The sequence below is a fragment of the Pseudorasbora parva genome, chromosome 2, assembly GCF_024679245.1.
Source record: "Pseudorasbora parva isolate DD20220531a chromosome 2, ASM2467924v1, whole genome shotgun sequence".
Classification (NCBI taxonomy): Eukaryota; Metazoa; Chordata; class Actinopteri; order Cypriniformes; family Gobionidae; genus Pseudorasbora; species Pseudorasbora parva.
This window is the reverse complement of record NC_090173.1, coordinates 61,752,701-61,778,332: the sequence shown is the minus strand read 5'-3', so window position 1 is coordinate 61,778,332 and position 25,632 is coordinate 61,752,701. Positions and strand designations below refer to the sequence as shown.

Below are 25,632 nucleotides of genomic sequence, written 5' to 3'. Positions count from 1 at the left end.
AGATGACTATCAAGAAAAGATACATAGAATGATGCTCATTGAACGAAAAAGAAAAAGCAAGTGGCAGTCGGCCACCATTATAAAGAAGGCTAGATAAGTTTATGAATGGAGTAATTGTGGCAAAAATTGTAAGGAGTAATGCACCTTCAATGAAATCATGAGTTAGAACTGTATAAAAGTGTGAGCTGAGAATGAGATGGTCAGGTGTTCAGCTGGCGTCTCACTTTGTTGTTCTTACAATAAAGTTGACCTTCCTGAGACCTGGAACTTCGAGATTTTCTTTGACATATTGAAGACAATTGGGACTTAGAATTTGCCTCGACAAACGTTTGTCTTATTTTCTTTTTCCACAGACATACATGTTTTGAATAACATGAGGTTATACAAATAAAGATCATTTTAAAGGTCCCGTTCTTCGCGATTCCATCTTCCAAACTTTAGTTAGTGTGTAATGTTGCTGTTAGAACATAAATAATACCTGTACAATTATAAAGCTCGAAGTTCAATGCCAAGCGAGATATTTCATTTAACAGAAGTTCCCTTTCAAAGCCTACAGCGAGCGGCCGGTTTGGACTACAGCACTGCACTTCCTGCTGTAATGACGTCACTAGAACCGTTTGTTGACTCCGCCCACAAGAACACGCAAAATAGGGGGCGTGGTCTCGTTGCTCTCCCATGTGGAGAAGAGCGCACATTCAGCGCTTGCATCGCCCCGTTACGGTAAGAGGCGGGACCTTTCCGGGCAAAGTGCGCTAAGCTGCTGTCCAATCACAACACGGGAAGCGCTGGCCCAATCAGAACTCGTAACGTGTTTCTGAAGGAGGGACTTCACAGAACAAGGAAATCATCAGGCCGTTTTTAGGACAGAGGAAACAGCGCTGTACAGATGAGTCAATTGTGTGAAAAATACTGTGTTATTTTACACGCGAAACATGAACTCGTGTTATATTGCACACTGTAAACATAATCAAAGCTTCGAAAACATTATAATTGAAAAGAATTATAAAAAATAAACAATAGGAGATTAAGAGCCTAGTTTCAACGTGGTTTATTGGAACATCTGTGTGCATTTCCCCCCCCACTATGCCAAACTTACATGGCTTTATCAGCATTAAAAGTTAAATATCATTGATGCTTTTTGCAGTGCAAATTTTGTTTGGAAGTTTGGAAAGATGAACGTTTTCATCAGTTATTTTATCTACGGATCAATACAGATTTCTGCTCATTCAAAATCATATAATAGAATAATATAATAACTGTATAGTCAACCCGATCACACATAAATGCGTATAAATAGTACGAGTGTGCAATGTCGTGGAATGTATACGCCAAAACTCATTTTGGCGTGCATATGATACGCTGTTTTTCGCGTGCATATGATACGCACTTTATGGCGTATATATGACACGCGCTTGGGTAGGTTTAGGGTGGTGGGGCGGGGGGTTCGTATGTATAATACGCCATAAAATGCGTCTCATATGCACGCGAAAAACCGCGTGCCATAGACACGCCAAAATGAGTTTTAGCGTATACATTCCACGACATTGCACACTCGTACTATTTATACGCATTTTTGTGAGAATACCCTGGTATAGTCTACCTACTGTCTACTGATAACTGTAAGCAGGTAAGCACCACAGGATGTTTTTGAATGCATTAGAGAGAACGATTAGTTCGTGTGTGAATAAGTGCTACCTGTTTAAAATGTGCTTTCACCCGATCATATTCAATAGAAGGTAAAAAAAATCCCTTAAACTTTAACATCCCGCTCATGCCCATCGCTGTGAGCATCTGTATAACGCTGGTTGTTTACCGTGTGAGTTCTGAACACTGCACTAGGCCTATGCTTATTGACCGAAGAAACCTTTATTAAAATTAAGAGACAATTTGTACAAAACAAAAGAAAGGCTTTTTACAAAACAAAACTTAATATTAAACTAAATATAACCACCAAAATCATTTCTGACCCACTCGCATCTTCATCAGATGAAATAAAAAAATAATATTAGGCTATAATATTTAAACATAAATTAAAAATATTGTTTAATGGCTACAACAAGTATAGTAAGCTACAGATTTATGTCATGTCTGAGCTGGATTTGAACGAACATCATTTTACCGGCGGGTTCATGAGCGCGCGCCTGCGGATTATTGAGCTGATCACACCGGCTCCGCTCCGCTCATTAGTCATTCCAGGCTCGTTCTCGACAGAACGCCCACGTGTTCAAAAATGGTCTGGTTTAAATGGGGCTCGGGCTCATAATTACAGTTAATGTGTCGGGCAGGGCCGGTCTCTCGGGTGCACGGGCTCGGGTAGGGTCGGTCTTGATTTTTTTGAGCCGATCTAAGCTCTAGTTTAAAAAAAACGAAAACGAAACGAAAATATTATTATTAACCTCCCTGGACGATATCATCGTCCATCGCGACGTTTTATTGTACACATCGTCAGCTGCCGATTTAGGTGACATCGCCCAACCCTAGTGACATGGGCAGCTTACACATCTGGAAAGGCACCATCAATGCTGAAAGGTATATCCAAGTTCTAGAACAACATATACTCCCATCCAGTCGTCGTCTCTTTCAGGGAAGACCTTGCATTTTCCAACATGGGCAAGGCTAGCCCCTTTTTAGGGGTGCTTCAGCACCCCTAAAAAGGAGCTCAGCACCCCTAAAACTTGGAGTAAGAAATTATATTTTTGTTAGTCTTTTACATGGTTAAATAATGTCCAAAACATACTCCGTAGTTTGTGGTTTAAAATGTATGTGTTAAGGAGGAAAATGAAAACATCCCCGCATAGCAAATGGTGTCATCCTCTTCTCTTCTCTAGGGTACATGTGTCTCTAGGTTGGTGGCAGTGGGGCTCATTGGGTGCTCAGCACCCCTAAAGCTCTGACCCTAGAATTGCCCCTGTTTTCCAACATGCATCAATTACAACATCATGGCTGCGTAGAAGAAGGATCCGGGTACTGAAATGGCCAGCCTGCAGATCAGATCTTTCACCCATAGAAAACATTTGGTGCATCATAAAGAGGAAGATGTGACAAAGAAGAGCAAAGACAGTTGAGCATCTAGAAGCCGGTATTAGACAAGAATGGGACAACATTCCTATTCCTAAACTTGAGCAACTCGTCTCCCCAGTCCCCAGATGTTTGCAGACTGATATAAAAATAAGAGGGGATGACACACAGTGGAAAACATTGCCTTGTCCCAACTTGTTGAGATGCGTTGATGCCATGAATTTTAAAATCAAATTATTTTCCACTTAAAATTATACATTTTCTCAGTTTAAACATTTGCTATGTCATCTGTTGTATTCTGAATAAAATTTTGAAATTTGAAACTTCCACATCACTGCATTCTGTACAGTGTCCCAACTTTTTTGGAATAAGAGTTTGTATATGAAACTGCAAATACTAGTGCCTGTCTGAAACTTAATAAATAAATCACTGCAATAGAGTTACATGCCTTTTAAATAAATCAACATGCAGCATATCAATGTTTCTTGGTCGTCTCCTGGACTGAAGCACAGGCTCTACTCTTCAGCACAATGATGACCAAAAGAGATGATTGAGAAACCCTTTAAATCCCAACAGAATATTAAATACTCAAGATCAGTGTTAAATTTGTTGACAAATAATTTGTGTCAATTTTCATCAACAACCTTTTTTTCACTGACAAAAACGAGACGATAATTAAATAAAAACAATTTTGGATGACAAAAATCTACGAATCTACAAATAAAAACACGAGGAAAATGTTAGGAAGGGATGATTAGGCAAGATATCCCTAGGTTACAATTCAAACCAAATCACAAATGTGCATCCATTACACAAGACATCAGTACTGACTGGATCTTTTGCCTTATTGTCACTCTCCATCAAGCGATCTGTCTATTTCAGTTCAGCTCAATAGATGGGCAACATACTGTAAACTCACAAGTGTGAAGGTGCACAACTCGCCATCGCTTTGCTGAGAGCACTGTGTTTCTCACACACACAAACAGAGATAGAGTCATTAAAGGTGTGGTTGCATGCAATTGCACTTTTTTAACTTTAGTTAGTGTGTAATGTTGCTGCTTGAGCATAAACACTATCTGCTTACTATCCGGTTTGGACTACAACGAGCTTCTTCCTGGGTTGGTGACATCATAGGGGCGTGGCTGCTGAACAACCTGTGCTTGGCACTTCAGCCAATAACAATACATGAAACTACATTTGGCCATCTAACCAATCTAAGAGCATTGCGTTTTTCAGAGGGATGGGCTTCATAGAAGCAGGAAGCAAACGAGCCGCTCAAAGGACAGTGGAGACAGCGGTGTGGAATAAAGGTTAAAAAAAGAAGTATTAAGACGTTATACTTGTCACATAACACATAGAGGAAAATGGTGCGAGGACTCAAGTGCAGATAAATGAAGATTTATTACAAAAATAAACAAAACAAAACAAAAACCCACGAGGGGGAAAAACACATAATCAGAATAATAAATTACTAACTTAAACAAACCAACAGCGATCACGGGGAACCGGGAGACGTAGACATAACAACGATCTGACAAAGACTGACAATAGAAAAATCAAGAGGGAACAGGTGGAAGAAATCAACACTAATCACCGGAACAACCCCTTTAAATACCATGCAGAATCGACACGCCAAAACAACAAAGTTCATTTGGAATTATTCAGCGTTTAAGAACAAGCAGAAGATATGCGGTAATGGGCGGGACTAATGTGCAAACGCCAATCTTATTGGCTGGTGCTCATCTATTGCCATCCCTGTTTTGATTTCAGCAAATCAGTTCAACCGAACGCAGACAACGTGACTAATATTCATGAACCTTTCCATGAATGTCTTTCCTGTAGCTCAATGAGTAGAGCATGGCGCTAGCAACGCCAAGGTCATGGGTTCGATTCCCAGGGAAAGCAAGACTTGACAAAAATGTAAAATGTGTACCTTGAATACAATGTAAGTCGCTTTGGATAAAAGCGTCTGCCAAATGCATAAATGTAAATGTAAATGTAAAATGTAAATCATGAACCCAGAAGCTCATCAATCCTTAGTGCATTGTATATTGTTATTAATAATAGAATTAGTAGTAGTATTCTCATATTAATAATTACTGCCAAAAGGGTTGTCAAACGATTAATCGTGATATATAAAAGTTTGTTTGCATAATATATGTGTGTGTACTACATATAATTATATATATATATATATATAGCCTGATTCGACCACCGATCTCACTGCCGAATCTTCGCGGGTGTTATGAAACGAGGATCATACCATTTTGGCAATATGGGGGTGCTCAAAGTCTAATTTCACACAGACCTACTGGTTTGGTTTTGTATGATTATATTAAGTTATATACAGCCGTTAATTATGATAATGCTGTAAAATAACGTGAAAAAAAGTGTTCAATAAATATTTTGTGTGTGTGTATGTGTGTGTGTGTGTGTGTGTGTGTGTGTGTGTGTGTGTGTGTGTGTGTAAGTGTGTGTGTGTGTGTGTGTGTGTGTGTGTGTGTGTGTGCGTGCGTGGGTGTGTGTGTGCGTGTGAATAAATCCAACCACCCCTGTGACAGATTTTAGTTTCACTTTCCCTGATCCGTGACAGATGAGGAGCATCTTGGCAGAAAGATAAAGAAATCAGAAAAGATAAAGCGTGGATGCACTTTGAAATGATAAAAGATGATCCAAAAAAAGTCAAATGAAAGTTGTGCGAACGGCGCATGTCCTATACCACTCTTCAACAACTAACATGGCTTTCCACTTAAAACGGGTACGTTTCTTAGCAATAAATACGGTTCACTCTTTCATATATAATGGTGCTTTTAATTTACGAATAGCAATATCATATGTTGGGACTTAAAATATGTTTGTCTTTTTGGATTTATTATCAGTAAAACCAAGAGTGCAATTCTGCCGGCCAACGTTAACAAGTTGGTTTTCCTTGCACACAATTTGAAAAGACTTAAATGCACACAAGCAGAGTGAAAGACTTTTCCCCGATCGGGTGGGGTACAAGTGTTTTCTATGGAAGCCCGTTTCCGCCACAGTTAAGTAAAAAAATATGATTCTTGTAGTCGAAATAATGAGAAACTTTCTCGAAATATTGACTTACCATCTCGAAATAATGAGAAACTAAGTCAATATTTCGAGAAAGTTTCTCATTATTTCGAGATGTTAAGTCAATATTTCGAGAAAGTTTCTCATTATTTCGAGATGCTAAGTCAATATTTCGAGAAAGTTTCTCATTATTTCGAGATGCTAAGTCAATATTTCGAGAAAGTTTCTCATTATTTCGAGATGCTAAGTCAATATTTCGAGAAAGTTTCTCATTATTTCGAGATGCTAAGTTATTATTTCGAGAAAGTTTCTCATTATTTCGAGATGTTAAGTCAATATTTCGAGAAAGTTTCTCATTATTTCGAGATGTTACGTCAATATTTCGAGAAAGTTTCTCATTATTTCGAGATGTTAATTCAATATTTCGAGAAAGTTTCTCATTATTTCGAGATGTTAATTCAATATTTCGAGAAAGTTTCTCATTATTTCGAGATGCTAAGTCAATATTTCGAGAAAGTTTCTCATTATTTCGAGATGCTAAGTCAATATTTTGAGAAAGTTTCTCATTATTTCGAGATGTTACGTCAATATTTCGAGAAAGTTTCTCATTATTTCGAGATGCTAAGTTATTATTTCGAGAAAGTTTCTCATTATTTCGAGATGCTAAGTCAATATTTCGAGAAAGTTTCTCATTATTTCGAGATGCTAAGTCAATATTTCGAGAAAGTTTCTCATTATTTCGAGATGCTAAGTCAATATTTTGAGAAAGTTTCTCATTATTTCGAGATGTTAAGTCAATATTTCGAGAAAGTTTCTCATTATTTGGAGATGTTAAGTCAATATTTCGAGAAAGTTTCTCATTATTTGGAGATGTTAAGTCAATATTTCGAGAAAGTTTCTCATTATTTCGAGATGCTAAGTCAATATTTCGAGAAAGTTTCTCATTATTTCGAGATGCTAAGTTATTATTTCGAGAAAGTTTCTCATTATTTCGAGATGTTAAGTCAATATTTCGAGAAAGTTTCTCATTATTTCGAGATGTTAAGTCAATATTTCGAGAAAGTTTCTCATTATTTGGAGATGTTAAGTCAATATTTCGAGAAAGTTTCTCATTATTTCGAGATGTTAAGTCAATATTTCGAGAAAGTTTCTCATTATTTCGAGATGCTAAGTTATTATTTCGAGAAAGTTTCTCATTATTTCAAGATGTTAAGTCAATATTTCAAGAAAGTTTCTCATTATTTCGAGATGCTAAGTCAATATTTCGAGAAAGTTTCTCATTATTTCGAGATGCTAAGTCAATATTTCGAGAACTTTTCTCATTATTTCGAGATGCTAAGTTATTATTTCGAGAAAGTTTCTCATTATTTCGAGATGTTAAGTCAATATTTCGAGAAAGTTTCTCATTATTTCGAGATGTTAAGTCAATATTTCGAGAAAGTTTCTCATTATTTCGAGATGTTAAGTCAATATTTCGAGAAAGTTTCTCATTATTTCGAGATGCTAAGTTATTATTTCGAGAAAGTTTCTCATTATTTCGAGATGCTAAGTCAATATTTCGAGAAAGTTTCTCATTATTTGGAGATGTTAAGTCAATATTTCGAGAAAGTTTCTCATTATTTCGAGATGTTAAGTCAATATTTCGAGAAAGTTTCTCATTATTTCGAGATGCTAAGTCAATATTTCGAGAAAGTTTCTCATTATTTCGAGATGTTAAGTCAATATTTCGAGAAAGTTTCTCATTATTTGGAGATGTTAAGTCAATATTTCGAGAAAGTTTCTCATTATTTCGAGATGTTAAGTCAATATTTCGAGAAAGTTTCTCATTATTTCGAGATGCTAAGTCAATATTTCGAGAAAGTTTCTCATTATTTCGAGATGCTAAGTTATTATTTCGAGAAAGTTTCTCATTATTTCGAGATGTTAAGTCAATATTTCGAGAAAGTTTCTCATTATTTCGAGATGCTAAGTCAATATTTCGAGAAAGTTTCTCATTATTTTGAGATGTTAATTCAATATTTCGAGAAAGTTTCTCATTATTTCGAGATGCTAAGTTATTATTTCGAGAAAGTTTCTCATTATTTCGAGATGTTAAGTCAATATTTCGAGAAAGTTTCTCATTATTTCGAGATGCTAAGTTATTATTTCGAGAAAGTTTCTCATTATTTCGAGATGCTAAGTCAATATTTCGAGAACTTTTCTCATTATTTCGAGATGCTAAGTCAATATTTCGAGAAAGTTTCTCATTATTTCGAGATGCTAAGTCAATATTTCGAGAAAGTTTCTCATTATTTCGAGATGTTACGTCAATATTTCGAGAAAGTTTCTCATTATTTCGAGATGCTAAGTCAATATTTCGAGAAAGTTTCTCATTATTTCGAGATGCTAAGTCAATATTTCGAGAACTTTTCTCATTATTTCGAGATGCTAAGTCAATATTTCGAGAACTTTTCTCATTATTTCGAGATGCTAAGTCAATATTTCGAGAAAGTTTCTCATTATTTCGAGATGTTACGTCAATATTTCGAGAAAGTTTCTCATTATTTCGAGATGCTAAGTCAATATTTCGAGAAAGTTTCTCATTATTTCGAGATGCTAAGTCAATATTTCGAGAAAGTTTCTCATTATTTCGAGATGTTAATTCAATATTTCGAGAAAGTTTCTCATTATTTCGAGATGTTACGTCAATATTTCGAGAAAGTTTCTCATTATTTCGAGATGTTACGTCAATATTTCGAGAAAGTTTCTCATTATTTCGAGATGTTACGTCAATATTTCGAGAAAGTTTCTCATTATTTCGAGATGCTAAGTCAATATTTCGAGAACTTTTCTCATTATTTCGAGATGCTAAGTCAATATTTCGAGAACTTTTCTCATTATTTCGAGATGCTAAGTCAATATTTCGAGAAAGTTTCTCATTATTTCGAGATGCTAAGTCAATATTTCGAGAAAGTTTCTCATTATTTCGAGATGCTAAGTCAATATTTCGAGAACTTTTCTCATTATTTCGAGATGCTAAGTCAATATTTCGAGAACTTTTCTCATTATTTCGAGATGCTAAGTCAATATTTCGAGAAAGTTTCTCATTATTTCGAGATGCTAAGTCAATATTTCGAGAAAGTTTCTCATTATTTCGAGATGCTAAGTTATTATTTCGAGAAAGTTTCTCATTATTTCGAGATGCTAAGTCAATATTTCGAGAAAGTTTCTCATTATTTCGAGATGCTAAGTTATTATTTCGAGAAAGTTTCTCATTATTTCGAGATGTTAAGTCAATATTTCGAGAAAGTTTCTCATTATTTCGAGATGTTAAGTCAATATTTCGAGAAAGTTTCTCATTATTTCGAGATGTTACGTCAATATTTCGAGAAAGTTTCTCATTATTTCGAGATGCTAAGTTATTATTTCGAGAAAGTTTCTCATTATTTCGAGATGCTAAGTCAATATTTCGAGAAAGTTTCTCATTATTTCGAGATGTTAAGTCAATATTTCGAGAAAGTTTCTCATTATTTCGAGATGTTAAGTCAATATTTCGAGAAAGTTTCTCATTATTTCGAGATGCTAAGTCAATATTTCGAGAAAGTTTCTCATTATTTCGAGATGCTAAGTTATTATTTCGAGAAAGTTTCTCATTATTTCGAGATGTTAAGTCAATATTTCGAGAAAGTTTCTCATTATTTCGAGATGTTAAGTCAATATTTCGAGAAAGTTTCTCATTATTTCGAGATGTTACGTCAATATTTCGAGAAAGTTTCTCATTATTTCGAGATGCTAAGTTATTATTTCGAGAAAGTTTCTCATTATTTCGAGATGCTAAGTCAATATTTCGAGAAAGTTTCTCATTATTTCGAGATGTTAAGTCAATATTTCGAGAAAGTTTCTCATTATTTCGAGATGTTAAGTCAATATTTCGAGAAAGTTTCTCATTATTTCGAGATGTTACGTCAATATTTCGAGAAAGTTTCTCATTATTTCGAGATGCTAAGTCAATATTTCGAGAAAGTTTCTCATTATTTCGAGATGCTAAGTTATTATTTCGAGAAAGTTTCTCATTATTTCGAGATGCTAAGTCAATATTTCGAGAAAGTTTCTCATTATTTCGAGATGTTAAGTCAATATTTCGAGAAAGTTTCTCATTATTTTGAGATGTTAATTCAATATTTCGAGAAAGTTTCTCATTATTTCGAGATGCTAAGTTATTATTTCGAGAAAGTTTCTCATTATTTCGAGATGTTAAGTCAATATTTCGAGAAAGTTTCTCATTATTTCGAGATGTTAAGTCAATATTTCGAGAAAGTTTCTCATTATTTCGAGATGTTAAGTCAATATTTCAAGAAAGTTTCTCATTATTTCGAGATGCTAAGTTATTATTTCGAGAAAGTTTCTCATTATTTCGAGATGCTAAGTCAATATTTCGAGAAAGTTTCTCATTATTTTGAGATGTTAATTCAATATTTCGAGAAAGTTTCTCATTATTTCGAGATGCTAAGTTATTATTTCGAGAAAGTTTCTCATTATTTCGAGATGTTAAGTCAATATTTCGAGAAAGTTTCTCATTATTTCGAGATGCTAAGTTATTATTTCGAGAAAGTTTCTCATTATTTCAAGATGTTAAGTCAATATTTCAAGAAAGTTTCTCATTATTTCGAGATGCTAAGTTATTATTTCGAGAAAGTTTCTCATTATTTCGAGATGTTAAGTCAATATTTCGAGAAAGTTTCTCATTATTTCGAGATGTTAAGTCAATATTTCGAGAAAGTTTCTCATTATTTCGAGATGTTAAGTCAATATTTCGAGAACTTTTCTCATTATTTCGAGATGCTAAGTCAATATTTCGAGAAAGTTTCTCATTATTTCGAGATGCTAAGTCAATATTTCGAGAACTTTTCTCATTATTTCGAGATGCTAAGTCAATATTTCGAGAAAGTTTCTCATTATTTCGAGATGCTAAGTCAATATTTCGAGAAAGTTTCTCATTATTTCGAGATGCTAAGTTATTATTTCGAGAAAGTTTCTCATTATTTCGAGATGCTAAGTCAATATTTCGAGAAAGTTTCTCATTATTTCGAGATGCTAAGTTATTATTTCGAGAAAGTTTCTCATTATTTCGAGATGTTAAGTCAATATTTCGAGAAAGTTTCTCATTATTTCGAGATGTTAAGTCAATATTTCGAGAAAGTTTCTCATTATTTCGAGATGTTACGTCAATATTTCGAGAAAGTTTCTCATTATTTCGAGATGCTAAGTTATTATTTCGAGAAAGTTTCTCATTATTTCGAGATGCTAAGTCAATATTTCGAGAAAGTTTCTCATTATTTCGAGATGTTAAGTCAATATTTCGAGAAAGTTTCTCATTATTTCGAGATGTTAAGTCAATATTTCGAGAAAGTTTCTCATTATTTCGAGATGCTAAGTCAATATTTCGAGAAAGTTTCTCATTATTTCGAGATGCTAAGTCAATATTTCGAGAAAGTTTCTCATTATTTCGAGATGCTAAGTCAATATTTCGAGAACTTTTCTCATTATTTCGAGATGCTAAGTCAATATTTCGAGAACTTTTCTCATTATTTCGAGATGCTAAGTCAATATTTCGAGAAAGTTTCTCATTATTTCGAGATGTTACGTCAATATTTCGAGAAAGTTTCTCATTATTTCGAGATGCTAAGTCAATATTTCGAGAAAGTTTCTCATTATTTCGAGATGCTAAGTCAATATTTCGAGAAAGTTTCTCATTATTTCGAGATGTTAATTCAATATTTCGAGAAAGTTTCTCATTATTTCGAGATGTTACGTCAATATTTCGAGAAAGTTTCTCATTATTTCGAGATGTTACGTCAATATTTCGAGAAAGTTTCTCATTATTTCGAGATGTTACGTCAATATTTCGAGAAAGTTTCTCATTATTTCGAGATGCTAAGTCAATATTTCGAGAACTTTTCTCATTATTTCGAGATGCTAAGTCAATATTTCGAGAACTTTTCTCATTATTTCGAGATGCTAAGTCAATATTTCGAGAAAGTTTCTCATTATTTCGAGATGCTAAGTCAATATTTCGAGAAAGTTTCTCATTATTTCGAGATGCTAAGTCAATATTTCGAGAACTTTTCTCATTATTTCGAGATGCTAAGTCAATATTTCGAGAACTTTTCTCATTATTTCGAGATGCTAAGTCAATATTTCGAGAAAGTTTCTCATTATTTCGAGATGCTAAGTCAATATTTCGAGAAAGTTTCTCATTATTTCGAGATGCTAAGTTATTATTTCGAGAAAGTTTCTCATTATTTCGAGATGCTAAGTCAATATTTCGAGAAAGTTTCTCATTATTTCGAGATGCTAAGTTATTATTTCGAGAAAGTTTCTCATTATTTCGAGATGTTAAGTCAATATTTCGAGAAAGTTTCTCATTATTTCGAGATGTTAAGTCAATATTTCGAGAAAGTTTCTCATTATTTCGAGATGTTACGTCAATATTTCGAGAAAGTTTCTCATTATTTCGAGATGCTAAGTTATTATTTCGAGAAAGTTTCTCATTATTTCGAGATGCTAAGTCAATATTTCGAGAAAGTTTCTCATTATTTCGAGATGTTAAGTCAATATTTCGAGAAAGTTTCTCATTATTTCGAGATGTTAAGTCAATATTTCGAGAAAGTTTCTCATTATTTCGAGATGCTAAGTCAATATTTCGAGAAAGTTTCTCATTATTTCGAGATGCTAAGTTATTATTTCGAGAAAGTTTCTCATTATTTCGAGATGTTAAGTCAATATTTCGAGAAAGTTTCTCATTATTTCGAGATGTTAAGTCAATATTTCGAGAAAGTTTCTCATTATTTCGAGATGTTACGTCAATATTTCGAGAAAGTTTCTCATTATTTCGAGATGCTAAGTTATTATTTCGAGAAAGTTTCTCATTATTTCGAGATGCTAAGTCAATATTTCGAGAAAGTTTCTCATTATTTCGAGATGTTAAGTCAATATTTCGAGAAAGTTTCTCATTATTTCGAGATGTTAAGTCAATATTTCGAGAAAGTTTCTCATTATTTCGAGATGTTACGTCAATATTTCGAGAAAGTTTCTCATTATTTCGAGATGCTAAGTCAATATTTCGAGAAAGTTTCTCATTATTTCGAGATGCTAAGTTATTATTTCGAGAAAGTTTCTCATTATTTCGAGATGCTAAGTCAATATTTCGAGAAAGTTTCTCATTATTTCGAGATGCTAAGTCAATATTTTGAGAAAGTTTCTCATTATTTCGAGATGCTAAGTTATTATTTCGAGAAAGTTTCTCATTATTTCGAGATGCTAAGTCAATATTTCGAGAAAGTTTCTCATTATTTCGAGATGTTAAGTCAATATTTCGAGAAAGTTTCTCATTATTTCGAGATGTTACGTCAATATTTCGAGAAAGTTTCTCATTATTTCGAGATGCTAAGTCAATATTTCGAGAAAGTTTCTCATTATTTCGAGATGCTAAGTTATTATTTCGAGAAAGTTTCTCATTATTTCGAGATGCTAAGTCAATATTTCGAGAAAGTTTCTCATTATTTCGAGATGTTAAGTCAATATTTCGAGAAAGTTTCTCATTATTTCGAGATGTTAAGTCAATATTTCGAGAAAGTTTCTCATTATTTCGAGATGTTACGTCAATATTTCGAGAAAGTTTCTCATTATTTCGAGATGCTAAGTCAATATTTCGAGAAAGTTTCTCATTATTTCGAGATGCTAAGTCAATATTTCGAGAAAGTTTCTCATTATTTCGAGATGCTAAGTTATTATTTCGAGAAAGTTTCTCATTATTTCGAGATGCTAAGTCAATATTTCGAGAAAGTTTCTCATTATTTCGAGATGTTAAGTCAATATTTCGAGAAAGTTTCTCATTATTTCGAGATGTTACGTCAATATTTCGAGAAAGTTTCTCATTATTTCGAGATGCTAAGTCAATATTTCGAGAAAGTTTCTCATTATTTCGAGATGCTAAGTCAATATTTCGAGAAAGTTTCTCATTATTTCGAGATGCTAAGTTATTATTTCGAGAAAGTTTCTCATTATTTCGAGATGCTAAGTCAATATTTCGAGAAAGTTTCTCATTATTTCGAGATGTTAAGTCAATATTTCGAGAAAGTTTCTCATTATTTCGAGATGTTACGTCAATATTTCGAGAAAGTTTCTCATTATTTCGAGATGTTACGTCAATATTTCGAGAAAGTTTCTCATTATTTCGAGATGCTAAGTCAATATTTCGAGAAAGTTTCTCATTATTTCGAGATGCTAAGTCAATATTTCGAGAAAGTTTCTCATTATTTTGAGATGTTAAGTCAATATTTCGAGAAAGTTTCTCATTATTTCGAGATGTTAATTCAATATTTCGAGAAAGTTTCTCATTATTTCGAGATGCTAAGTTATTATTTCGAGAAAGTTTCTCATTATTTCGAGATGTTAATTCAATATTTCGAGAAAGTTTCTCATTATTTCGAGATGCTAAGTCAATATTTCGAGAAAGTTTCTCATTATTTCGAGATGCTAAGTTATTATTTCGAGAAAGTTTCTCATTATTTCGAGATGTTAAGTCAATATTTCGAGAAAGTTTCTCATTATTTCGAGATGCTAAGTCAATATTTCGAGAAAGTTTCTCATTATTTTGAGATGTTAATTCAATATTTCGAGAAAGTTTCTCATTATTTCGAGATGCTAAGTTATTATTTCGAGAAAGTTTCTCATTATTTCGAGATGTTAAGTCAATATTTCGAGAAAGTTTCTCATTATTTCGAGATGTTAATTCAATATTTCGAGAAAGTTTCTCATTATTTCGAGATGTTAAGTCAATATTTCGAGAAAGTTTCTCATTATTTCGAGATGTTACGTCAATATTTCGAGAAAGTTTCTCATTATTTCGAGATGTTACGTCAATATTTCGAGAAAGTTTCTCATTATTTCGAGATGCTAAGTCAATATTTCGAGAAAGTTTCTCATTATTTCGAGATGTTAATTCAATATTTCGAGAAAGTTTCTCATTATTTCGAGATGTTAAGTCAATATTTCGAGAAAGTTTCTCATTATTTCGAGATGTTACGTCAATATTTCGAGAAAGTTTCTCATTATTTCGAGATGTTACGTCAATATTTCGAGAAAGTTTCTCATTATTTCGAGATGCTAAGTCAATATTTCGAGAACTTTTCTCATTATTTCGAGATGCTAAGTCAATATTTCGAGAACTTTTCTCATTATTTCGAGATGCTAAGTCAATATTTCGAGAAAGTTTCTCATTATTTCGAGATGCTAAGTCAATATTTCGAGAAAGTTTCTCATTATTTCGAGATGCTAAGTCAATATTTCGAGAACTTTTCTCATTATTTCGAGATGCTAAGTCAATATTTCGAGAACTTTTCTCATTATTTCGAGATGCTAAGTCAATATTTCGAGAAAGTTTCTCATTATTTCGAGATGCTAAGTCAATATTTCGAGAAAGTTTCTCATTATTTCGAGATGCTAAGTTATTATTTCGAGAAAGTTTCTCATTATTTCGAGATGCTAAGTCAATATTTCGAGAAAGTTTCTCATTATTTCGAGATGCTAAGTTATTATTTCGAGAAAGTTTCTCATTATTTCGAGATGTTAAGTCAATATTTCGAGAAAGTTTCTCATTATTTCGAGATGTTAAGTCAATATTTCGAGAAAGTTTCTCATTATTTCGAGATGTTACGTCAATATTTCGAGAAAGTTTCTCATTATTTCGAGATGCTAAGTTATTATTTCGAGAAAGTTTCTCATTATTTCGAGATGCTAAGTTATTATTTCGAGAAAGTTTCTCATTATTTCGAGATGCTAAGTCAATATTTCGAGAAAGTTTCTCATTATTTCGAGATGCTAAGTTATTATTTCGAGAAAGTTTCTCATTATTTCGAGATGCTAAGTCAATATTTCGAGAAAGTTTCTCATTATTTCGAGATGCTAAGTCAATATTTCGAGAAAGTTTCTCATTATTTCGAGATGCTAAGTTATTATTTCGAGAAAGTTTCTCATTATTTCGAGATGCTAAGTCAATATTTCGAGAAAGTTTCTCATTATTTCGAGATGTTAAGTCAATATTTCGAGAAAGTTTCTCATTATTTCGAGATGTTACGTCAATATTTCGAGAAAGTTTCTCATTATTTCGAGATGCTAAGTCAATATTTCGAGAAAGTTTCTCATTATTTCGAGATGCTAAGTTATTATTTCGAGAAAGTTTCTCATTATTTCGAGATGCTAAGTCAATATTTCGAGAAAGTTTCTCATTATTTCGAGATGTTAAGTCAATATTTCGAGAAAGTTTCTCATTATTTCGAGATGTTAAGTCAATATTTCGAGAAAGTTTCTCATTATTTCGAGATGTTACGTCAATATTTCGAGAAAGTTTCTCATTATTTCGAGATGCTAAGTCAATATTTCGAGAAAGTTTCTCATTATTTCGAGATGCTAAGTCAATATTTCGAGAAAGTTTCTCATTATTTCGAGATGCTAAGTTATTATTTCGAGAAAGTTTCTCATTATTTCGAGATGCTAAGTCAATATTTCGAGAAAGTTTCTCATTATTTCGAGATGTTAAGTCAATATTTCGAGAAAGTTTCTCATTATTTCGAGATGTTACGTCAATATTTCGAGAAAGTTTCTCATTATTTCGAGATGCTAAGTCAATATTTCGAGAAAGTTTCTCATTATTTCGAGATGCTAAGTCAATATTTCGAGAAAGTTTCTCATTATTTCGAGATGCTAAGTTATTATTTCGAGAAAGTTTCTCATTATTTCGAGATGCTAAGTCAATATTTCGAGAAAGTTTCTCATTATTTCGAGATGTTAAGTCAATATTTCGAGAAAGTTTCTCATTATTTCGAGATGTTACGTCAATATTTCGAGAAAGTTTCTCATTATTTCGAGATGTTACGTCAATATTTCGAGAAAGTTTCTCATTATTTCGAGATGCTAAGTCAATATTTCGAGAAAGTTTCTCATTATTTCGAGATGCTAAGTCAATATTTCGAGAAAGTTTCTCATTATTTCGAGATGCTAAGTCAATATTTCGAGAAAGTTTCTCATTATTTCGAGATGCTAAGTTATTATTTCGAGAAAGTTTCTCATTATTTCGAGATGCTAAGTCAATATTTCGAGAAAGTTTCTCATTATTTCGAGATGCTAAGTTATTATTTCGAGAAAGTTTCTCATTATTTCGAGATGCTAAGTCAATATTTCGAGAAAGTTTCTCATTATTTCGAGATGCTAAGTCAATATTTCGAGAAAGTTTCTCATTATTTCGAGATGTTAAGTCAATATTTCGAGAAAGTTTCTCATTATTTCGAGATGTTAAGTCAATATTTCGAGAAAGTTTCTCATTATTTCGAGATGTTAAGTCAATATTTCGAGAAAGTTTCTCATTATTTCGAGATGCTAAGTCAATATTTCGAGAAAGTTTCTCATTATTTCGAGATGCTAAGTCAATATTTCGAGAAAGTTTCTCATTATTTCGAGATGCTAAGTTATTATTTCGAGAAAGTTTCTCATTATTTCGAGATGCTAAGTTATTATTTCGAGAAAGTTTCTCATTATTTCGAGATGCTAAGTCAATATTTCGAGAAAGTTAGCATCTCGATGCTAAGTCAATATTTCGAGAAAGTTTCTCATTATTTCGAGATGCTAAGTCAATATTTCGAGAAAGTTTCTCATTATTTCGAGATGTTAATTCAATATTTCGAGAAACTTTCTCATTATTTCGAGATGTTAAGTCAATATTTCGAGAAAGTTTCTCATTATTTCGAGATGTTAAGTCAATATTTCGAGAAAGTTTCTCATTATTTCGAGATGTTAAGTCAATATTTCGAGAAAGTTTCTCATTATTTCGAGATGTTACGTCAATATTTCGAGAAAGTTTCTCATTATTTCGAGATGCTAAGTCAATATTTCGAGAAAGTTTCTCATTATTTCGAGATGTTAAGTCAATATTTCGAGAAAGTTTCTCATTATTTTGAGATGTTAAGTCAATATTTCGAGAAAGTTTCTCATTATTTCAAGATGTTAAGTCAATATTTCGAGAAAGTTTCTCATTATTTCGAGATGCTAAGTTATTATTTCGAGAAAGTTTCTCATTATTTCGAGATGCTAAGTCAATATTTCGAGAAAGTTTCTCATTATTTCGAGATGTTAAGTCAATATTTCGAGAAAGTTTCTCATTATTTCGAGATGTTACGTCAATATTTCGAGAAAGTTTCTCATTATTTCGAGATGTTAAGTCAATATTTCGAGAAAGTTTCTCATTATTTCGAGATGTTAAGTCAATATTTCGAGAAAGTTTCTCATTATTTCGAGATGTTAAGTCAATATTTCGAGAAAGTTTCTCATTATTTCGAGATGCTAAGTCAATATTTCGAGAAAGTTTCTCATTATTTCGAGATGCTAAGTCAATATTTCGAGAAAGTTTCTCATTATTTCGAGATGCTAAGTCAATATTTCGAGAAAGTTTCTCATTATTTCGAGATGTTAAGTCAATATTTCGAGAAAGTTTCTCATTATTTCGAGATGCTAAGTTATTATTTCGAGAAAGTTTCTCATTATTTCGAGATGCTAAGTTATTATTTCGAGAAAGTTTCTCATTATTTCGAGATGTTACGTCAATATTTCGAGAAAGTTTCTCATTATTTCGAGATGCTAAGTTATTATTTCGAGAAAGTTTCTCATTATTTCGAGATGCTAAGTTATTATTTCGAGAAAGTTTCTCATTATTTCGAGATGTTAAGTCAATATTTCGAGAAAGTTTCTCATTATTTCGAGATGTTAAGTCAATATTTCGAGAAAGTTTCTCATTATTTCGAGATGCTAAGTTATTATTTCGAGAAAGTTTCTCATTATTTCGAGATGCTAAGTCAATATTTCGAGAAAGTTTCTCATTATTTCGAGATGTTAAGTCAATATTTCGAGAAAGTTTCTCATTATTTCGAGATGTTACGTCAATATTTCGAGAAAGTTTCTCATTATTTCGAGATGTTAAGTCAATATTTCGAGAAAGTTTCTCATTATTTCGAGATGTTAAGTCAATATTTCGAGAAAGTTTCTCATTATTTCGAGATGCTAAGTTATTATTTCGAGAAAGTTTCTCATTATTTCGAGATGCTAAGTCAATATTTCGAGAAAGTTTCTCATTATTTCGAGATGTTAAGTCAATATTTCGAGAAAGTTTCTCATTATTTCGAGATGTTACGTCAATATTTCGAGAAAGTTTCTCATTATTTCGAGATGTTAAGTCAATATTTCGAGAAAGTTTCTCATTATTTCGAGATGTTAAGTCAATATTTCGAGAAAGTTTCTCATTATTTCGAGATGTTAAGTCAATATTTCGAGAAAGTTTCTCATTATTTCGAGATGTTAAGTCAATATTTCGAGAAAGTTTCTCATTATTTCGAGATGTTACGTCAATATTTCGAGAAAGTTTCTCATTGTTTCGAGATGTTAAGTCAATATTTCGAGAAAGTTTCTCATTATTTCGAGATGCTAAGTTATTATTTCGAGAAAGTTTCTCATTATTTCGAGATGTTAATTCAATATTTCGAGAAAGTTTCTCATTATTTCGAGATGCTAAGTCAATATTTCGAGAACTTTTCTCATTATTTCGAGATGCTAAGTCAATATTTCGAGAAAGTTTCTCATTATTTCGAGATGCTAAGTCAATATTTCGAGAAAGTTTCTCATTATTTCGAGATGTTACGTCAATATTTCGAGAAAGTTTCTCATTATTTCGAGATGCTAAGTCAATATTTCGAGAAAGTTTCTCATTATTTCGAGATGCTAAGTCAATATTTCGAGAAAGTTTCTCATTATTTCGAGATGCTAAGTCAATATTTCGAGAACTTTTCTCATTATTTCGAGATGCTAAGTCAATATTTCGAGAAAGTTTCTCATTATTTCGAGATGCTAAGTCAATATTTCGAGAAAGTTTCTCATTATTTCGAGATGCTAAGTTATTATTTCGAGAAAGTTTCTCATTATTTCGAGATGCTAAGTCAATATTTCGAGAAAGTTTCTCATTATTTCGAGATGCTAAGTTATTATTTCGAGAAAGTTTCTCATTATTTCGAGATGCTAAGTCAATATTTCGAGAAAGTTTCTCATTATTTCGAGATGCTAAGTTATTATTTCGAGAAAGTTTCTCATTATTTCGAGATGCTAAGTCAATATTTCGAGAAAGTTTCTCATTATTTCGAGATGCTAAGTTATTATTTCGAGAAAGTTTCTCATTATTTCGAGATGCTAAGTCAATATTTCGAGAAAGTTTCTCATTATTTCGAGATGTTAAGTCAATATTTCGAGAAAGTTTCTCATTATTTCGAGATGTTAAGTCAATATTTCGAGAAAGTTTCTCATTATTTCGAGATGTTACGTCAATATTTCGAGAAAGTTTCTCATTATTTCGAGATGCTAAGTCAATATTTCGAGAAAGTTTCTCATTATTTCGAGATGCTAAGTCAATATTTCGAGAAAGTTTCTCATTATTTCGAGATGCTAAGTTATTATTTCGAGAAAGTTTCTCATTATTTCGAGATGCTAAGTCAATATTTCGAGAAAGTTTCTCATTATTTCGAGATGTTAAGTCAATATTTCGAGAAAGTTTCTCATTATTTCGAGATGTTAAGTCAATATTTCGAGAAAGTTTCTCATTATTTCGAGATGTTACGTCAATATTTCGAGAAAGTTTCTCATTATTTCGAGATGCTAAGTCAATATTTCGAGAAAGTTTCTCATTATTTCGAGATGCTAAGTCAATATTTCGAGAAAGTTTCTCATTATTTTGAGATGTTAAGTCAATATTTCGAGAAAGTTTCTCATTATTTCGAGATGTTAATTCAATATTTCGAGAAAGTTTCTCATTATTTCGAGATGCTAAGTTATTATTTCGAGAAAGTTTCTCATTATTTCGAGATGTTAATTCAATATTTCGAGAAAGTTTCTCATTATTTCGAGATGTTAAGTCAATATTTCGAGAAAGTTTCTCATTATTTCGAGATGCTAAGTTATTATTTCGAGAAAGTTTCTCATTATTTCGAGATGCTAAGTCAATATTTCGAGAAAGTTTCTCATTATTTCGAGATGTTAAGTCAATATTTCGAGAAAGTTTCTCATTATTTCGAGATGTTAAGTCAATATTTCGAGAAAGTTTCTCATTATTTCGAGATGTTACGTCAATATTTCGAGAAAGTTTCTTATTATTTCGAGATGCTAAGTCAATATTTCGAGAAAGTTTCTCATTATTTCGAGATGTTACGTCAATATTTCGAGAAAGTTTCTCATTATTTCGAGATGCTAAGTCAATATTTCGAGAAAGTTTCTCATTATTTCGAGATGCTAAGTCAATATTTCGAGAAAGTTTCTCATTATTTCGAGATGTTAATTCAATATTTCGAGAAACTTTCTCATTATTTCGAGATGTTAAGTCAATATTTCGAGAAAGTTTCTCATTATTTCGAGATGTTAAGTCAATATTTCGAGAAAGTTTCTCATTATTTCGAGATGTTACGTCAATATTTCGAGAAAGTTTCTCATTATTTCGAGATGTTACGTCAATATTTCGAGAAAGTTTCTCATTATTTCGAGATGTTAAGTCAATATTTCGAGAAAGTTTCTCATTATTTCGAGATGTTACGTCAATATTTCGAGAAAGTTTCTCATTATTTCGAGATGCTAAGTCAATATTTCGAGAAAGTTTCTCATTATTTCGAGATGCTAAGTCAATATTTCGAGAAAGTTTCTCATTATTTCGAGATGCTAAGTCAATATTTCGAGAAAGTTTCTCATTATTTCGAGATGTTAAGTCAATATTTCGAGAAAGTTTCTCATTATTTCGAGATGTTAAGTCAATATTTCGAGAAAGTTTCTCATTATTTCGAGATGTTAAGTCAATATTTCGAGAAAGTTTCTCATTATTTCGAGATGCTAAGTCAATATTTCGAGAAAGTTTCTCATTATTTCGAGATGCTAAGTCAATATTTCGAGAAAGTTTCTCATTATTTCGAGATGCTAAGTCAATATTTCGAGAAAGTTTCTCATTATTTCGAGATGTTAAGTCAATATTTCGAGAAAGTTTCTCATTATTTCGAGATGCTAAGTTATTATTTCGAGAAAGTTTCTCATTATTTCGAGATGCTAAGTTATTATTTCGAGAAAGTTTCTCATTATTTCGAGATGTTACGTCAATATTTCGAGAAAGTTTCTCATTATTTCGAGATGCTAAGTTATTATTTCGAGAAAGTTTCTCATTATTTCGAGATGCTAAGTTATTATTTCGAGAAAGTTTCTCATTATTTCGAGATGTTAAGTCAATATTTCGAGAAAGTTTCTCATTATTTCGAGATGTTAAGTCAATATTTCGAGAAAGTTTCTCATTATTTCGAGATGCTAAGTTATTATTTCGAGAAAGTTTCTCATTATTTCGAGATGCTAAGTCAATATTTCGAGAAAGTTTCTCATTATTTCGAGATGTTAAGTCAATATTTCGAGAAAGTTTCTCATTATTTCGAGATGTTACGTCAATATTTCGAGAAAGTTTCTCATTATTTCGAGATGTTAAGTCAATATTTCGAGAAAGTTTCTCATTATTTCGAGATGTTAAGTCAATATTTCGAGAAAGTTTCTCATTATTTCGAGATGTTAAGTCAATATTTCGAGAAAGTTTCTCATTATTTCGAGATGTTAAGTCAATATTTCGAGAAAGTTTCTCATTATTTCGAGATGTTACGTCAATATTTCGAGAAAGTTTCTCATTGTTTCGAGATGTTAAGTCAATATTTCGAGAAAGTTTCTCATTATTTCGAGATGCTAAGTTATTATTTCGAGAAAGTTTCTCATTATTTCGAGATGTTAATTCAATATTTCGAGAAAGTTTCTCATTATTTCGAGATGCTAAGTCAATATTTCGAGAAAGTTTCTCATTATTTCGAGATGTTATGTCAATATTTCGAGAAAGTTTCTCATTATTTCGAGATGTTACGTCAATATTTCGAGAAAGTTTCTCATTATTTCGAGATGTTAATTCAATATTTCGAGAAAGTTTCTCATTATTTCGAGATGTTAAGTCAATATTTCGAGAAAGTTTCTCATTATTTCGAGATGTTAATTCAATATTTCGAGAAAGTTTCTCATTATTTCGACTTAAAGAATCATATTTTTTTTACTCAAATATGGCGGAAACGGGCTTCCATAGTTTTCAAACATTTCAGCTGTTTCTAATTTAAATTTGCTGTGAACATGTTTAGCTAAAAAAAACTCCCAGTTTAGCATTTATTGTTGTTTTGCCAGTTAAAAATATATTTTTATAAAGTTTTAATAATTTATTTATTTTTATTTAATTTATTGATCACTCAGGGTTAGCTAATTTAACGTTGTACTCGTGTTTTAATATATGTTCCCTGCACTTTGGCATTTTGCACACATTAATTATGCTCCCTGTGACTTGATTCTGACTTTATTTAGCTTTTGTTTATTTTTTATTATTAGAAATGTATTTTCTGTTCTAATTTAATTCTGTAAATTAATGCTTTTTATCATTTTTTGTTGTGTCGATGTTGCGCTGCACTGGAAGTGTGCTGGCACAGGCACTTTTGCCAATTTAATTTAATTTAGCAAAATGTGAAATGCAAATCCTGTCTGCAGTCATTGTGTACTTTTCCTCTCTAGGCAGGCATTTTTTTAGGTGTATTTATCAAAATGTTCTTTTATATATTTGTGTGATGTTCTGTATTTTGATCACGGCTTTAAAATGTCATGAGAAAACGTTTTACGAATAGATTGACCCTCCTGCTGACTAGTGTCGTGCCCTTCCCAACCCATTCACACACACACACACACACACACACACACACACACACACACACACATATAGATGATTCGACTATCAGTCGACCATAGAGAGATTCGACAATTCTGATTTGAATGTGTAAATCCTTAGTCGGGGACACCCCTAATATATATATAAAACTTAATGATATACATGCATGTTTGCGTATTTATATACACAATAATTATACATTGTACACACACATATTATATAAACAAACTATTATTTTGGATACTTCGCAAACAATAGATTTTACAGCAATAATATAAATAAAATAGTATATCAGTCAAGTAAACTAAAAAAATGTATTTTCCCAATGGCGATTATGTTGCCAAGGTGTGCTTATGGTTGCATGGATGAGTTTTGATTGGTGTTACCCAGCATGCACTGCACCATGTCACCATTGTTGAGATTCATACGTTGATTCTTGATGTCTGTGTGTCTCTCAGTAATGCTGATTAAATGTTTTTAAAGTCCTGCATATTATCTGATTACCACAAAGTGCTCATGCTGTAGAATCACCTGCTTGCCATTATGAATATTAAGTAATTAAAGGTAGGGTAGGGCGGACTGATCTAAAACACTTTTGTCCGAATTTGTTTAAACTTTCTTTATATGTCAGTACATAATTAAAATGTAAGTTCTCTGAAAAAGAGAGTATAAAAACCGAGTAACTCTAGACTTTTTACTCTGCAGTAAACACCGCTCATTATTTCCATTCGGGATGAAACAAATGATTGGCTTGGGCGACTGTCACTCTCTCTCGCTACCATGGCGACCACCGCTTTCGCTCCAGGATCCACCCACATGCGTGCGCTCGTTTGATTTGAGCAGTTCAAGAGGCAAGAAACCTCGGCAAAATAATGGCAGAGAAAGAGCATTCAAAACTCACAGTGCCGGGTTTTACAGTCAGCGAAGGCAAACAATGCAAAAGAGGAAGACAGTACGAGAAAAGGCAATGCACAGAAAGTCTTTGGATAAACAAAGAAATCAAACGTGAGTAAATATCTGCGTGGCTATTCAACGATGGTGAGAACTGAGGGACCTGAAAAACAACTCATTGCTGCTGTATTTCTGCTGGACAGGTCATCTTTCATTTTGAGTATACATTTTTTTGGTTTATGTTTTCATGAAGTATGTATCACTAGCACATGAAGCTGCCTAATATAGCTAATAACATTACTTAGCATAAAGTTACAATATTATACACTTAGCCTTTAGTAGAGATGATAAATACTCAATATGCTTAGCTCAAGTTGATCGCTGTCGTGTTGAATATTCGCAAAATTAACTTTAGATAACAAAATGCATATCTAAAAGCGAGTACACCGCATACAGGAACTTTTTTTAGAGCTAAGTTAGCTTTGGCTACTGCTAATCAACAATGCTTTCATCATGGAGACTCTTACATGCAAAACACTGTATATGTTATGAATCTTACACGAAATTCATCTTCATTGCAGTATAACTGATGTTATTGAAAAAAAAACATGACGCTACCCGTTTTCTTTGCCTTGTAAATATAACTAGCTCGTTACCAAATCAGACAAAAATATATTTTAAACTTTACCAGTATCGTATTCTAGCTGGATAGTGAGCACTAAAAGACATCTTACTTGTTTATATTCATACTGATAAAGTGAGCTGTTTTATTACATGTGATTCTGACATGATGACACTACATGCACACCGCTCCTCTGAGGTAAATAATGCGTCTGATTGGT

General features: G+C 32.4%; 1 protein-coding gene across 3 annotated transcripts in view; it reads right to left on the bottom strand.

Moving 5' to 3' along the window:
- Positions 1-25,632, bottom strand: part of LOC137047852 (complement C3-like) — a 61,857-nt gene that overhangs the window by 33,939 nt on the left and 2,286 nt on the right. The window lies entirely within an intron of this gene.